Source organism: Panthera tigris, chromosome A1 (assembly GCF_018350195.1).
Source record: "Panthera tigris isolate Pti1 chromosome A1, P.tigris_Pti1_mat1.1, whole genome shotgun sequence".
Classification (NCBI taxonomy): Eukaryota; Metazoa; Chordata; class Mammalia; order Carnivora; family Felidae; genus Panthera; species Panthera tigris.
The window spans coordinates 54,706,820-54,723,330 of NC_056660.1; the positions used below are offsets into that span (position 1 = coordinate 54,706,820).

At 34.1% G+C, this 16,511-nt stretch overlaps 1 long non-coding RNA gene across 1 annotated transcript; it reads left to right on the forward strand.

The window, feature by feature from the left end:
- The first annotated feature begins 750 nt into the window (after positions 1-750).
- On the forward strand, positions 751-12,314 carry LOC122231036. The gene is made up of 3 exons (XR_006208146.1): positions 751-1,353; positions 11,752-11,881; positions 12,277-12,314. It is a non-coding gene; the product is annotated as an uncharacterized LOC122231036 (long non-coding RNA).
- The last annotated feature ends 4,197 nt before the right edge of the window (positions 12,315-16,511 follow it).

Genomic DNA, 16,511 nt, shown 5'->3' on the forward strand with positions numbered 1-16,511 from the left:
AGTTTGATGTCCTCTTTATAGATTTTGGATACTAGCCCTTTGTCCGATATGTCATTTGCAAATATCTTTTCCCATTCCGTTGGTTGCCTTTTCGTTTTGTTGGTTGTTTCCTTTGCTGTGCAGAAGCTTTTTGTCTTCATAAGGTCCCAGTAATTCACTTTTGCTTGTAATTCCCTTGCCTTTGGGGATGTGCCGAGTAAGAGATTGCTATGGCTGAGGTCAGAGAGGTCTTTTCCTGCTTCCTCCTCTAAGGTTTTGATGGTTTCCTGTCTCACATTCAGGTCCTTTATCCATTTTGAGTTTATTTTTGTGAATGGTGTGAGAAAGTGGTCTAGTTTCAACCTTCTGCATGTTGCTGTCCAGTTCTCCCAGCACCATTTGTTAAAGACACTGTCTTTTTTCCATTGGATGTTCTTTCCTGCTTTGTCAAAGATTAGTTGGCCATACGTTTGTGGGTCTAGTTCTGGGGTTACTATTCTATTCCATTGGTCTATGTGTCTGTTTTTATGCCAATACCATGCTGTCTTGATAATGTTTATTTATTTTTGAGGGAAAGAGACAGAGTGCAAGCAGGAGAGGGGCAGAGAGAGAGGGAGACACAGAATATGAAGCAGGCTCCAGGCTCTGAACTGTCAGCACAGAGCTCAACTCAGTGCTCAAACTCATGAGCCATGGGATTGTGACCTAAGCTGAAGTCATATGCTTAACCAACTGAACCACCCAGGTGCCCCAGGCAGTCATGATTTCTGATCTCATATAGTTCACAGTTAGTTAAAGAATAACTATAAAAATAAAAAAAGGAATAAAAATATATTTTATTTTATGATGGTATACCTACATGTGCTGGGTATGTCGACAGGTGATCTAGCCCAACCTAAACTGCAAGGAAAACCTCTTCAAGGAAACTTGAAATGGGTATGAGTTAAGCAGAAGAAGCAAACAGGGGAGTGGCTCCAGAAAGAAGGAACATGTCAGAACTCTAGGATCTAAGAAAGGACATGCTACATTAAAACATCTGCTAAAAAATCTGCTACAAGAAGAATGTATGAGAAGACTGGGATAAGAGACACAAAGATGAGAGACTATGAAGGAAAGGACGACAGAGTTAAGGAAGATTCTTGTCTCTCCTCTAAATTCAAAAGATAAAAATGGAATGATTCAAAAAACGAATGTAGCATGATATGCAGCTCTGTCTGGAGAACTTAAAATTGGTTTGAAGAAAGAAAAAACCAACAGAAAGTACAAGAGTTTAGATGCTGTTGCTGTATTCCAGCGAAGTGAAGACGACGGACACTACAAAATTGATTTTGTTTGTGATATAAAGGATTAACATATTTGAAATAGAATTACAAGGTAAATAGTTTGCCAATTGGTAAAGTAGTGTACATGGGAGAGAGAGAGATTAGGAATAATGTTTATGTTTATGGATATTTGTGGCTAATGCATGGGTGATGGTGAGTAGGTTGTACTAAGGAAGACACAGATGTTCCTAGTGAGATAATTTATTTTGGATATATTGGGATTTAATGGCTGTGAGATAGACAAAGAATCAGAAAACACACAATTTGGATGATAATTGATTTAAAAAAAGGAGTAGATGACATTGATGGGAAAGTTTTTATTTTATTTTCAGGCACAGATAAAATATTTCATGTCATTGCAGTTTGTATGAAGAAATTACACGAATTTTTGTGACCTTAATCAGGGAAAGCTATTTCTGGTATTAGCAAAAATGAAAGCTTTGGATAGACAAGGAATTACCCCCAGGTAGAGAAGCTACACTGCCTCTTTCCACCACAATTTAGGCATTGCGTTGGATATCTTTTGTTTGCCTTGCTAGGCCCACTTTATTCTTATTCACCTGCCTAGGGCCCAGGGAGGCTAACCTGCCTAGGCTGTTTCAGTAGGCATTTTTTGCCTTCGGGCTTTGAGTGGTTGCTGCTAAGAGAGAGCCCCTGCAAGAGATGGTAGGAGGGTGGTAAGCTATGGGGAACTGGTTCCACCATGTCACATCTGTTTGCATCCACTGACAGGTGCTGAAGAGTACCTGTCAGAAGGCCCTCTCCACAGAACTTCCTGAGTCTTCAGGTTCTGGAGGCCACAAATCCCCCTCACTCTGTGGGACTAGCAGTGGCAAGGGAGCACAATTCCTATTGCACTATTTCATATGGTAGTTTCCCTATATCCTGAGGGCACTTTTTTTAAAAACATTTATTCTTTTTTTTTATTTTTGAGACAGAAAGAGAGTGGGGGAGGGGCAGAGACAGAGGGAGAGAGAGAATCCCCAGCAGGTTCCAGCTTTCATTGCAGAGCCTGACACAGGGCTTAATCTCACAATCTTTGGATCATGACCTGAGCTGAAATGAAGAGTCTGATGCTTAACCGACTGAGCCACCCAGGCACCCCTGAAGGCACTTTTACAATAGTCTCTTTTTTACAACTATCCTCAAATGATCCAACTTGAATATGTCATCATATCCTACCAGTTCCTCACTGATAAAATCCTTTAGGTCTCTGCTGCTTTTGACATTTACCCTAAAGAATGTGAAAATAAATAAGGTAAAATGCCTAGGATATTCATAATGTAGTTTTCCAATACAATGAAGCAATAGTGTCCTCTTGTGTTTCCCCACTCATATTGGGATAAAAGACTTAAATGTGAAACAGGAAACCATCATAATCCTAGTGGAGAGGGGTGCTTGGGTGGCTCAGTCAGTTAAGCATCTAACTCTCATTTATGACCTAAATCACAATATCATGGTTCGTGAGTTCTGGCCCCATGTCGGGCTCGGCGCTGGCAGTGCGGAACCTGCTTGGGATTCTCTCTCTCTCTCTCTCTCTGCCCCTCCCACTCTCTCTCTGTCTCTCTTAAAATAAATAAACAAATTTAGAAAAAATCCTAGAGGAGAAAACAGACAGCAACCACTTTGACCTCAGCCAGAACAACTTCTTCCTAGACATGTTGCTGAAGGCAAGGGAAACAAAAGCAAACATGAACTATTGGAACTTCATCAAGATAAAACAGTTCTGCACAGCAAAGGAAACACTCAGCAAAACTAAAAGGCAGACCACCAATTGGGAGATGTTTGCAAATGACATATCTGATAAAGAATTTACCAAACTCTACACCCCAAAAGCAAATAGCCCAGTTAAGAAATGGGCTCTGTACCAGTATGGAGCCTGCTTGGGATTCTCTCTCTCTCCCTCTGTCTCTGCCCCTCCCCCACTCACACAAGAGTGTGCATGTGCACAGGCCCACTCTCTAACTCTCAAAATAAATAAATAAACATTCAAAAAAGAAGACAACCATATGGCTAACAGATACATAAAAACATGCTCAACATCATCAGGGAAATACAAATCAAAACCACAATGAGATACCATCATGTCACGCCTGTCAGAATGGCTAAAATTAAAACACAAGAGGAGAGATAGCAGGTGGCGGTGAGGATGCAGAGAAAGGGGAACCCTCTTGCACTGTTGGTGGGAATGCAAACTGGTATAGCCACTATGGAGAATAATATGGAGGTTCCTTAAAAAACTGAAAATAGAACTACCCCATGATACAGCAATTGCACTATAGGTATTTACCCAAAGGATACAAAAATACAGATTCGAAGGGGTATGTGCACCCCAATGTTTATAGCAGCATTATCAACAATAGCCAAAATATGGAGAGAGTCCAAATATCCATCGATTGATAAATGGATAAAGAAGATGTGGTATACATACATACAATGGAATATTATTCTGTCATCTAAAAGAATGAGGTCTTATTATTTGCAATGGTGTGGATAGAGCTAGAATGTAGTATGCTAAGTGAAATAAGTCAATCAGAGAAACAAATATCATATGATTTCACTCATGATAGAAAATAACTCTGACTAGTCATTGCAATCTGTTTAAAGGATTCATACCAGACTTTTCTATAAGGTAATGGTGAAAATATTATACTCCTAGTGCTTGGTACCAGAATTCTATTTATTGTGATATTTAACACTTTTGCCAAAACTAATTCATAAACTAACTTAGAAAAAGCTAATAATAAAAGAATCCCAAGCATAGGCATGGACATTAGGGAGCTAACAGAAGGTAACAGAAAGGAGGCACAATCTTATGGGGTTTACAAGTCAGAGAGCCATGGACTAATTTATGTGATATGATCCTTTAACAGTAATGCAGTAAGAATGACACTTGATAATATTTTTAACTATATTAATTAGTAGACTTTTGTAAAAACCAGTACGAGGGTTGAATTTGGCCATTAGGTGGTTAGGATGGAATTGAAATGGGTTGCTTACACACAGCTAAGGGGATACTCATGATCATATGGAAAAAGACACCCTTAATTCATTGAAATCTTGTGGTTGTCTCTATGTTCTCATAAGTCAAACTGGAAGGTGTGATACAAATTTACCTAAATTCCTGATAGGTAGAATAGATTCTTCTGTCCAAGATTCCCTGATCCATATTAACAAAGACGAACAGCAGTTATAACCATAAAACTATTATACAATCTTAATATTATGAAATATATTTATATTCAAAGATATTTTAATGTATGTTAACATCAATGTGTATTTTCAAATCAGATTTATTACAATGTTATATCTTACTATACAAATTTTATTTTTAAATAAGCCCTTTATTAACTTTAAATATAAAGAATTTGGTTTTTTTTAAATAGAGATATATAAAATAATTTAAATATCAGTTGACTAATACAACCAAGATTGTAATATCTAGAGTTACTGAAAAGAGATCACTAGCATTCTGCTCAAGATTAGTTTATGTCTCGTTATTCTATATTTTATATAATTGTTAATTGGAAATTGGACTCCTATTTAATCAAACAATTGTTAAAATGCTATATGAATAAATACATATAGAATTTTTTTAATGCCTCTCTATGGAATCACTATTAATATGGCATTAGTAGAGAAAAATAGGAATACAGTGTCTTGAGAAATACATTTGTAGCATCAGGCTACTCTAGATTCAGAAAACAGCACTGTAGTGAGTTGGGAAAAAAAGTATGAGAGGAGGAAATGAAAGAAAAAGTAATGAGGAATAAAGTTGAGGAAAACAAGAATTATAGAATAATAGAAGCAAAGCAATTGATGTGGGAGTTATGGAATTTTATAAGTCTTTGACCTTAATTCTCAGCTATTCTGAAATTAAATAAAGGAAGTTATTTAACTTTCCTTATTGGAAAATGAATGTAGTGGACAAATTGACCCCAAAGCACCCTTCTAACTTAATTTCTTATGCTTCCAGGAATTGAAGTTAGTGACTATTAATTATCATCATAATAAAAGGAAATGTTAAATGATGACAAATATCAGAAACTACTTTGGCACTGTTTCTGTGAATAAAGTGCATATCAATCCCTAGTGTGCACTGAATAACATCGACCTCAAAAAAACCTTGAGAAATTATGTGACTCTGACCTGCAACTCATTATTTAATGCCTGGAAATATCAATCCATTTGTAAATGCCCCCACTGCCCCCAATGAATTGTACATACCTTAGATAAGGATCACATTTTTTCTTATGGCTTGATTTTTATCAAGAAGTGTTTATTGATTAATTACGCACACACATATTTTGTCCACTTATTTGACTTTCTTCTCTCTCTCTCTCTCTTTTTTTCTCTACAGATATTGGCTGTAGATATCTAGATCTAGATATACATATTGGGGGGGGGGACAGAGGACAAGTCAAACTAATGACTAATAAGAGACAATGGCCTTATGTTGGAAAATGAAACATAGTATTGCTAATACATTAGATACTAAAGACAAATTATTTTACTTAAACTTCAAAAGACACCGCAAGATGGGATTTTCATTCCCAATTTATCTACTTTTGAAGTTTAATTAATTGAATCTAAGTCTATTTTTTTTCTCACTAAAACAGGGCATTACATTATTTTAAATCTACTTCATAATTATTGCACCTACTTAAAAATACACTTTTTGTAGTTTTCACTATACATGGGGCACTGTGCCTCAAGTCTCCTTAATATTCCAATAAATATTTGCATGTACTCTATTTCAGTATCAGAAATGCAGCAAAACAGTTAAAGTAAGTGGAAACTTATGGTGGATGTCTTTCTAGGTATTGAAAGTTGTTTGCTTTTCTGGAGATAAATAAATTTGTCAAGCCAGAAAATTATGACATATTTATATCCAACAAGAATTCTGAATTTCATTAGGACTGAGTGATAGGCTGCCGGAAATTGGATTTGGATTTGGAGATATCAGCTTACCCTATATGTGTGGTTCTAGGAAGAAGAGCCTCCTTACTGGCAGGAGTGAACCTGAGAGGAAAAAAACAGTCCAAGCTCGCTACTACTGACAAACATTAATTATGAAAGAACTTGACTTCTATGATAATTTACATAAAATTAAGAGTCAGAAAAGAAAATAATATCTAATGTTAATCCCAATCTAAATTTCAGAACAGGACAAATGAAAGGAAATTTGTCCAAATGTTAAGATTACATATTTGAAAACTACTTTTCAATTCATGAATAAAAATAATGTTTCAGGAAATAAATATAAATTTTAGTAGAATGAGAGAAAATACGTTCTTTTTAAAATATATAGTTAGGGCTAAAGAAAAATAAGATAGAAAAATTTCTTGAGGTTTCAATTATATATATGTGTATATATATATATATATATATATATATATATATATATAAACTGTTAGTGTTTACATTTTCCTCAGAGAAAGGGTTAAGATTATCATCATGTTCAGTATGAGACATATTAGGCAAGGGTGTTTGGTAGTATGTTTTTTTCCTTGCTGGGCAAGCATTTGTTATATAGTGAAAATGCAAACACAGGCAAATTTTCTAATGCCACAGAGACCTGAATTGTAAAAACAAAGGTTAGTTGCAAATATTTAATCCATCTAAAAAAATAACAGAGATTTAATATTTGTTTATTGAGTTTCTGATTGCAGTTTTTTGCCAAAATGTGAGATTGTGACACTGAATTACATAGTAAAGTTCTTCACAAGATTATTTCCAAAACCTTCAAAATACTAATGAAATTCAGAATTCTTCCTGTTGGATATAAATATGTCATAATTTTCTGGCTTGACACATTTATTTATCTCCAGAAAAGCAAACAACTTTCAATACCTAGAAAAACATTTAGCTACAATATATGATATACTAATAAACTAATTGTATTTGGTGAATGATATTAATATTTATTTTCATATACTTAAAATTTTGTAATATTAGATTGTTGTCCATACCTTTCTAAAGTTTTGATATGATATAAATTTTGTTATTATATGAAACTACTAAAATTACTAAATTAAAAACAAACTAGTATTAAATAGGTAAAATAGTTATCATTATTTTAAATTTCTTTCATGTGCTAACCTCAAAATAAGTCACACACACACACACACACACACACACACATAATTATAATAAGCATAAGCACACATAGTGATTGTGCCAAATAACTTAATGAAAAAAAAAAAAACCCTGTCTAGAAGTAAATTGGAAGCTTGTATTATCTTTGAGAATCTAAAGATTATACTGAAGATAGACATTATATAATACTTAAATACAATTTAAAATTCTAAGTAGCTTGAAATCCTCATAGGCCACAAGAAATTGTTTCCCAGTGCAGCACAATCTCTCCCATTTTTGCCCCTGATATGTCACAATCACATACCCAATCACCCATTCAAATTGCTGGAAAAAGAGGAAAAAAAAAAAAAAGCAAAAAAACTATCAGAGATGAAAGGATTCAATGTGCTTCCCTACCAACTTAATGATAGTTGTCCTTCACTTTCCTTTTCTCTTTTCTTGTGATTTCATACTGCCTTGCAATCAATATTAACCAGTTAAAAAATAAAGATGTTGTTTCCTAGGCATATCATATCAAAGGTATGCACTGAATTGCTCCTTTTCTTCAGCAATTAAGATGCATAACTGGTGCAGCTGCTCTGGAAAACAGTGTGGAGGTTCCTCAAAAAAATAAATAGAACTACGCTATGACCCAGCAATAGCGCTACTAGGAATTTACCGAAGGGTTACAGGAGTGCTGATGCATAGGGGCACATGTACCCCAATGACTATAGCAGTGCTTTCAACAATAGACAAATTATGGAAAAAGCCTAAATGTCCATCAACTGATGGATGGATAAAGAAGATGTGGTTTATATATACAATGGAATACTACTTGGCAATGAGAAAGAAGGAAATCATGCCATTTGCAGTAATGTAGATGGAACTGGAAGGTATTATGCTGAGTGAAATAAATCAGTCAGAAGGACAGATATATGTTTTCACTCATATGTGGATCTTGAGAAACTTAACAGAAGACAATGGGGGAAGGGAAGGGGAGAAAAATAGTTACAGAGAGGGAGGGAGGCAAACCACAAGAGACTTAAATACAGAGAACAAACTGAAGGTGGATGGGGGGTGTTGGGGAGAGAGGAAAATGGGTGATGGGCATTGAAGATGGCACTTGTTGGGATGAGCACTGGGTGTTGTAGTAAGCCAATTTAACAATAAATTATATTCATAAAAAAGTAACATAATTTATCAAATTTAAAAAGATGCATAAATCATACAAGGAGAAATATCAAATCATTCTAAGATCTTAAAGTAGTGACCCTAATTAACAATTGGACTTAATTATCAAAGGCAGACAGTAAGTTTACACAGTGTCTTAATTTTTTTAAGGGAAAGAGAGAGAGAAACAGTTAAGAATTACTATATATACATTGATACATGACTTCCTTGGATTTCAAATGTTGGCCAATAAATGTATGGTTTTATTGAGACCATTGGCCCCAATAATTCTCTTTCAAGATTTAAAACAGTGGTATATTACTATATTTTTATAACAAAAAACGAAAATAGAAGCATCTTTCAATTTTTTAGTTTATACTTTAAAAATGTAACAGTTATTTGTCTCTGGGTTGCAAAAATTCTCAATTTTTACATATCAAGTTTTTTTTATATTAAATAGAAGTATATTTAGTAGAAAAACTATTATCAGTGAAAGAAAAACTTTATCTTTCTAAACAAAAAAACTTTAAATTTATGGGTTTTTTTAAGATTTATTTGTTTTTGAGAGAGAGTGTGAGCTGGGAAGGGGCAGAGAGAGGGGGGCACAGAAGATCCAAGACAGGCTCTGCACTGACAGCAGCAAGCCTGATTCAGGGCTCAAACTCACTAACTGTGAGATCATGACCTGAGCTGAAGTCCGACGCTCAACCAACTGAGCCACCCTAAATTTATGTTTCTATAGGTTATTTCACTGTATCTGTAAACAGATGACATTACATGAATTGAGGGAGAGATTATTGGGTGATCTCAATATGTACTTTGAGGATGATAATACATGCATAATTCATAACTGTGGCGATCTTAAAATGTAATTATATGTTAAGACTTTCTTCACTCTAATTTTCTGAACAAATTCTAAGCCTGAAAATATATAATAATTTTCACTTTGAAACCAGTCTCCTTAAAGACTTTTTTCTAAAAATAGAATTTACTTAACTATCTTTAAATGTAATTCATAAAAATATATGTATTATAAAATTAAGAGAATAAACAGCCCAATTTTGGACTTGTAACTTTAGTTAACTTGATGAAATTCAGTTTTTTCTAATAAAATGATTAATTTATTCCTCATCATATTAATATGATAACCAGCTAATATCCTGAGATTACATTTATTTGAACCATTTAGATCAGTTTGCATTGCTATTAACTAGAAGTAATATGAAATCGATAGCTTCACCATGGAAATCCTGTTATCTCTGAAAAATTCTCTTATTTCTGTTGATTCATAGTAATACATTAACCAAATGTAGTTGTTCTCAGATTACAAGAGAACTACTACTTTAGTTTTCCATGTACAAAAAACTGTCAATAATACATACAATTAATGCTATGAATGAAACTAATGTATGAAGTATACTCATTAATTCCTTATATTTAATTATTAAATATAATTATCAGTCATATCAATTACATGGGAAATAATATTAAGAAATTAAGAAGTTCTTAAATGTGTCTATCTGGGAATTTTCCTAATATTTATGTACAAAATTGAACACTCATGATTACTGGGAAGCTTTTTTCTTTTTTTTTTTTTTCTTCTCACCAATCTGTAATTATAATATAATTGTAGTTGGTTTTATGGTGCATTTAACTCATGTGTCAAGATTTTGATAGTCCAGGAAAATAAGTTCTTGATTTTCAAATATCTGAACATAATCACATACAGTACCTCCATTAGATCATAACTGGATTGAAATATTTTCCAAATATACAGATGCTAAGAAAGAAACCTGGAAATCAAATGGAAAATGTCTTTGATGCCTTCCTTAATATAGCAACAATATTTCTCACTTCCCCCTCATCTCTCTATTCTTCCTTCCCTTCCCCTTTCTCTGTCTCTCTTTGTCTTCACCTTTCTCCTCCTCTCCTTCCCTCCTCTCTTTTTGTCTTCCTTTTTGACTCCCCTGCCTTCTTTTTCTCCTCCTCCCCCTTCTTTTTCTTCCACTATATCTTTTCTAAATCAGTATAGATCAAAATTTTTAAATTTAAGCACTAGTAAAATTTGGGACTAATAATTCTTTGTGTGGGGACTGCCCTACGCATTATAAAGTGTCTAGCAGCATTTTTGACATCTATTCCCTAGATGCCCAGAGCAAATGTCCTGTAGTGACAATAAAAAAAATCTTCAGATATTGCCACTGATATAGAAGCTTAAATTAGCCTTGATGCTTTTGAAGAGTTCTTAGTAGAATATTTTGTACTTCTATATGGATTTATTATTGTTCTTGTTATTATTATTATTTGTTTTAGAAAGAGAGGGTGCAAGCAGGGGAAGAGGGGCAGCCTGGGGGGTGGAGAGAGAGAGAGGGAGAGAGAGTATCTTAAGCAGGCTCCACGCTCAGCACAGAGCTCAAATAGCTTGATCCCACAACCTTGGTATCATGACCTGAACCAAAATCAAGAGTTGGACGCTCAACCAACTGAGCCACCCAGGTGCCCATGTATGGATTTACTATTTTTAAGATGTTAACTAACTGCTAAATGCAAGGACACATGCTAGATTCCTTGTGCTACAAATTCTTTCTTGGATGATCCTTTTGCTTTAGGACATATTGAAAGCTATAGAGAATAGATAAGGAGAAGCTTTATTTAATAAACACATAAATGAAAATTGTTTTTAATCCAGTCATATCTACTGAATAGCAGTTTAGACTTTTTTCAGCTTCCCTTTAAACATTTTTAGTTGGGGGTGCCTGGGTGGCTTAGTTGGTTAAGCATCCAATTCTTGATTTCAGCTCAGGTCATGATCTCACGGTTTGTGGGATTGAGTCCCACATCAAGCACCATGCTGACAGCAGGGAACCTGCTTAGGATTCTTTCTCTCCCTCTCTCTGCCCTTCCCTACCTGTGTGCTCGCTCTCTCTCTCTCTCTCTCTCTCTCTCAAAATAAATAAACATCAAAAAATCCAATTTTAGTTATATGTATAACAAACATTCCAAACACCTTAGTATCTCAAAATTAGAGATAACTCTCTTCTCTTCCACATCTTTGTTTTTCTTCTTATATAAGTTAAGTGATTCTTTCTAAAAATTATATTATTTCTAAAAATCTTTGATATAACTGTTCCTTAAATTGGTTATCTCTTTTGATTCCCTAAATATATTTGTAGATAAGATTTTCTTTTTTTTTTCTTTGTAGGGACTTCATTTCTTGAGTTCAATCCCTCATCTATAGTAATAGCTTCACTGACTTGATTTTTGTACTCCTCAGTTTTCTGGAATACAGACAGAAGCAAAAGATGATATTGTTGACATAGAATAGTCAAAAGGTGAGTAGAGAGATCCTGCTAATGGTCTATATAATGTTCCAGGAAGAAAAAAGAGCCTTTCAGGAAATAGAATTGAGGGTGTGGGTAACAGTGACATGTCAGGTCATTTATACATTGAGAATGGGACAATACGTGATACTCTGTACCAGACTTTAAGAAGGTATTCCTTCCCTTTATATTCCTCCCAAATATAAAATAATATTTTAAGCTATGATTATATAGAGTATAGAGTTGAACCTCTATCAATAAAAATCTTAAACTTTGTGTCTTCTTTAGGATAATATTTGAGTCAGTTGTAGATCATAATAGCCATAACAATTTCTAATTATTTCTCTCTCCTAACTCTGATGAAAATGAGACAAAAAAATTCTGATTTAATTTCTACCTATTATTAGATAAAACCTAGCCAAGAAGAAAGAAAGAAAGAAAGAAAGAAAGAAAGAAAGAAAGAAAGAAAGAAAGAAGAGAGAAAGAAAAGAGAGAGAAAGAAAACAAACAAACAAAAAAGAAACAAAGACAGAAACAAAGAAACAAAGAAAAAAACAGTCACAAACCCTGGACAATGAAACTTTTTAGTGACAACAGCATAGCTAAAAGGAAAACTCTTGAGGAACAGAATAAAACTCTTCTAACACCAGTGAATTGAGAGGGTTACAAAGAATCCATTAAAGAGGGGGAAAAAATAAAACTGTCTGGTGATGCTTTTTCACAGCAGAGGAAGACACATAACAAGCAGGAAGCTAAAGCAAAAAAAAAAAAAGTCCTATTGAAAGATATATAAGAAGACTACCCTAAAGCATTGAAGAAATAACTTTCTTTGAACTGGATTTATTGTTCAGAGTAGGACAGGAACATAGAAATTATGTGATTCATACCTTCAAAAAGATTAAAAAGAAAAGTTTCTTCTCAGAAAGTAGAACTAGCCTTCACAGGGAAGAACAAATCTGCAATAAAAACTATTAAATATTGTTTAAAAGCAAAGTTGCCAAATTTAAAGTTGAGATATTCTCATTACAAAAGAATATCATGAATTAAATTAAGCAGAAACACAAATACAACCACAAATATACAAAACTACAACCACAAGCAAATATACAATGGCACACACACAACTATTCATAAATATACATCCACTGTATATATAAGTACACATGGATTTACAATATAAACCAGAAAAGTAATATACTGTATTTATTATATCATATCATATCATATTATATTATATTACATTACAAATACTGGTAAATTAATTCCCCAAGAAGAAATTTAATAATCTCTGATAGTTATCTCTGTTCAAAATACATTAAAACTGAAAATGGAAACATACATAAAATTAGATTTCTAAAAAATAACCCCTTGGGAGCAAACTAAAAATTTCTCGCTAACATTTAGGAGAAAGAAAATGTCAACTGTATATTTATGGTTTACTAACTGTAAATATTAAAAAGGTCTCATTCATAGGACAGTTAACCCTTTTATATGTTCAGATATTTTTGATATCTTAATCCTTTTTGTGTGAGATCTAAAATCACTTTCCTAAAGAGTATTTCTAAAATTTACTCCTGGAGATGACATGTCACGCTATACATGAAAAAATTTTCCTAATTACTCATCCTTGATCACAGCTTTATTTATTCTTCTTTTTCTGAAAAGCAGGTTGTGATGATAAAATTAAGATCCCTCTCTCATAAGACTGAGCACAGCCAAACTCATCATAACTATTATTTATTCAAGTATCTTGATTCTGTTACTCTGAACCTTTTGTTTTCCTGAACTAAATGCTCAGACCTCAGCCTATAAGAAAGCAAATGGTTTTCTTATGGTATTTCAGGCATTATGAAATAAAATTTCAGACACAATATGCACAATTGCCAAGTTTCCCTACACCAATCCTCTCCTGAAATGATGGAGAAGAGGGGGTGTAACAGGAAGGATGAGAAGGATGGCTGAGGAAAAATACATGGTTGTCATTAGCAAGAAGAAGTAAGCACTGCACTCTGACCCATATTTTCAATTTCCAATGTATTTGCTCCCATAAACACTCTTCCAGGTAACTTATTTTGGCATACACTTGAAAGAGTGTCTTAGTTGCTTGTGTGTGTGTGTGTGTGTGTGTGTGTGTGCGCGCGTGTATTTTACTCTGTATCTGATAATTCCATAACTACTTCCTCTGGTTATTGTTCTGCCCCCACTCCATTGTGGACTCTTGCTTCACCATGCATTCTGACATTTTTGGTTGTATAATCCTGTGTGATCAAACTTCACCTGTGGCAAATCTTGGAAGAAAGAAGTCCTCTAGAGAGAATTTTGCTTGCTTTACTAGGTTCCAGGATTCCTAACAACCAGAGACTGTTTTAAAATAACTCCTTGCCTCCAGGATTATTGGATCTGAGGTAATTTTATCTTTGGGTAGCAAACTGTTTTCCCCTACTCTCCAACTACTCACAGTTTGAGACAGGTGATTTCTTAACTTATCTCCTTGTGGATTCAATTTTACTGAAGTTTATTTTTTAACTAAGGATTTAGGTTTTGGATTTTGCAGCTTTATGTTTTCACTTCCACATGGGAAGGGCCCTGCCTCCTTCCCATAATACAAAAAAAGAAAGAAAGAAAGAAAGAAAGAAAGAAAGAAAGAAAGAAAGAAAGAAAGAAAGAAAGAAAGAAAGAAAAGGAAAGGAAAAGAAAGAAAAGAAAAAGAAAAGAGAAAAAAGTCTATTCAAGTTGTCAAAGATTTTCAGTTATCCATAAGAATTCTAAGATGCTTACTTTTCTGGATTCCAATTTTTACATATTTGGTGTCTGTATTTCTCTTATTAATTTATATTCAGTGATGTAAAGTCATTTTCCTACATATTGATTATTTTGCCATACAACAGTTATTCAGACTTTCTTGTTTATTGTACTTATTCAGTGGGGTGTCATTTGTATTTATAGCATGGCTGGGATGCTGTATTAATTATTCATCAAAAGTAAATTGATTTATTAACAAAATGTCAATGCCTCGTTTTTTTTCAATTTTCAATATTCAATATTCAAATGTTTTGTTTCAATTCAATGCTTATGGATCCATGAAGGTCAATACAGTGGACCTCAGTGTCTGTAACTATACCTCTTGGCATATACCTTTTACCTCTTGGCATACATAAATTTAGTTGATTTTTAAAAAATCTTTCATATATAAGTATGAATTATATTACCTCTAATACAAGATAGAACTAATTGCGTGCAGCCATATTGAGTGCAAAATCCCTTTTCATTTCAAGACACTTTAAAAAATTTGAAATTGATTTTTGGCACACAAAAGAACCAGTATTGAGTAAAAAGATGACTTTTCACATAATTTTTACATTTAAAAACATGAAAAATTAGTCTTTTGTGTTTGTCTACAAACCAGTATTAAAAACAAATTCAGTTTGTGACACTGAATATTTAGTTAAAGTTTATTTATTTATTTTAGAGAGGAGAGGGAAAGAGAGAGTAGAGGAGGGGCAGAGAGGGAGAGAGGGAGAAAGGGAGTCCCAAGCTGGCTCCATGCTGCCAAGAGCAGCGCCCACCTCAGGGCTCAATCTCATGAACTGTGAGATCATGACCTGAACAGAATTCAAGAGTCTGATGCTTAACTGACTGAGCTACCCTGGTGCTGGAACACTGAATATTTAAACATGGGAGAATACATAGAGAAAAGCAAAAATAGTGAGAAATTTTATTCCCAATGTGGTGGTAGAAGCAACTAATTTAGTATTCCGAATAAAAAAGCTGTAGCTAATCATTATATAACCTACTAAGAGTAGATATTTTAGACAACTAGATCTAAATACTAAAATACTCTTTTGAGAGGCGCCAGGGTGGCTCAGTTGGTTAAGCATCTGAGACTCCAATTCAGGTCATGATATCGTGGTTCCTGGGTTGGAGCCCCACATGTGCTGACACCATGGATCCTGGAGCCTGCTTTGGATTCCATGTCTCCCTCTCTCTCCTCCCCTCCCCAGCTTGTGATCTCTGTCTCTGTCCCTTTCTCTCTCTCTCTCAAAACTGAATAAATATTTTTTAAAAATCTGTTGAGGGGCACCTGGCTGTCTCAGTCGGTTAAGCATCCAGCTCTTGGTTTAAGCTCAGGTCATGGTCTCACAGTTCGTGGGTTCGAGACCCCCCCCCCACCCCCGTGGAACTCTTCACTAACAGTGCAGAGCCTGCTTGGGATTCTCTCTCTCTCTCCCTCTCTCTGTCCCTCCTTCACTCTCTGTCTCTCCCTCTCTCTCAAAATAAATAAAATGTAAAAATAAAATAAAATAAAATACTTTGTTGATAGAACTTCCTTTAAAGACTGGCTAATGGAAATTCTCAGAACAGAAAGGAAATGATAGAAGCAGAAAGTTTGGAACATTGAAGAAAGAAAAAACAACAGAAAGAACAAAAATGTGGTTATATATAATAGACTTTCCTTTTAATAAGCTTTATAAGTCACATAGGTGATTGCATTAAAAATTATGACACTATATGATTCTTAAGACTGTGATATTTACTAGTAGGGAAGGTAAAAGCAACTAAATTGAAGTAAGATTTACATACTTCACATATACACAAACACAAATTCAAAATGGAAGACACATACAAAAACATACAAAAAGAT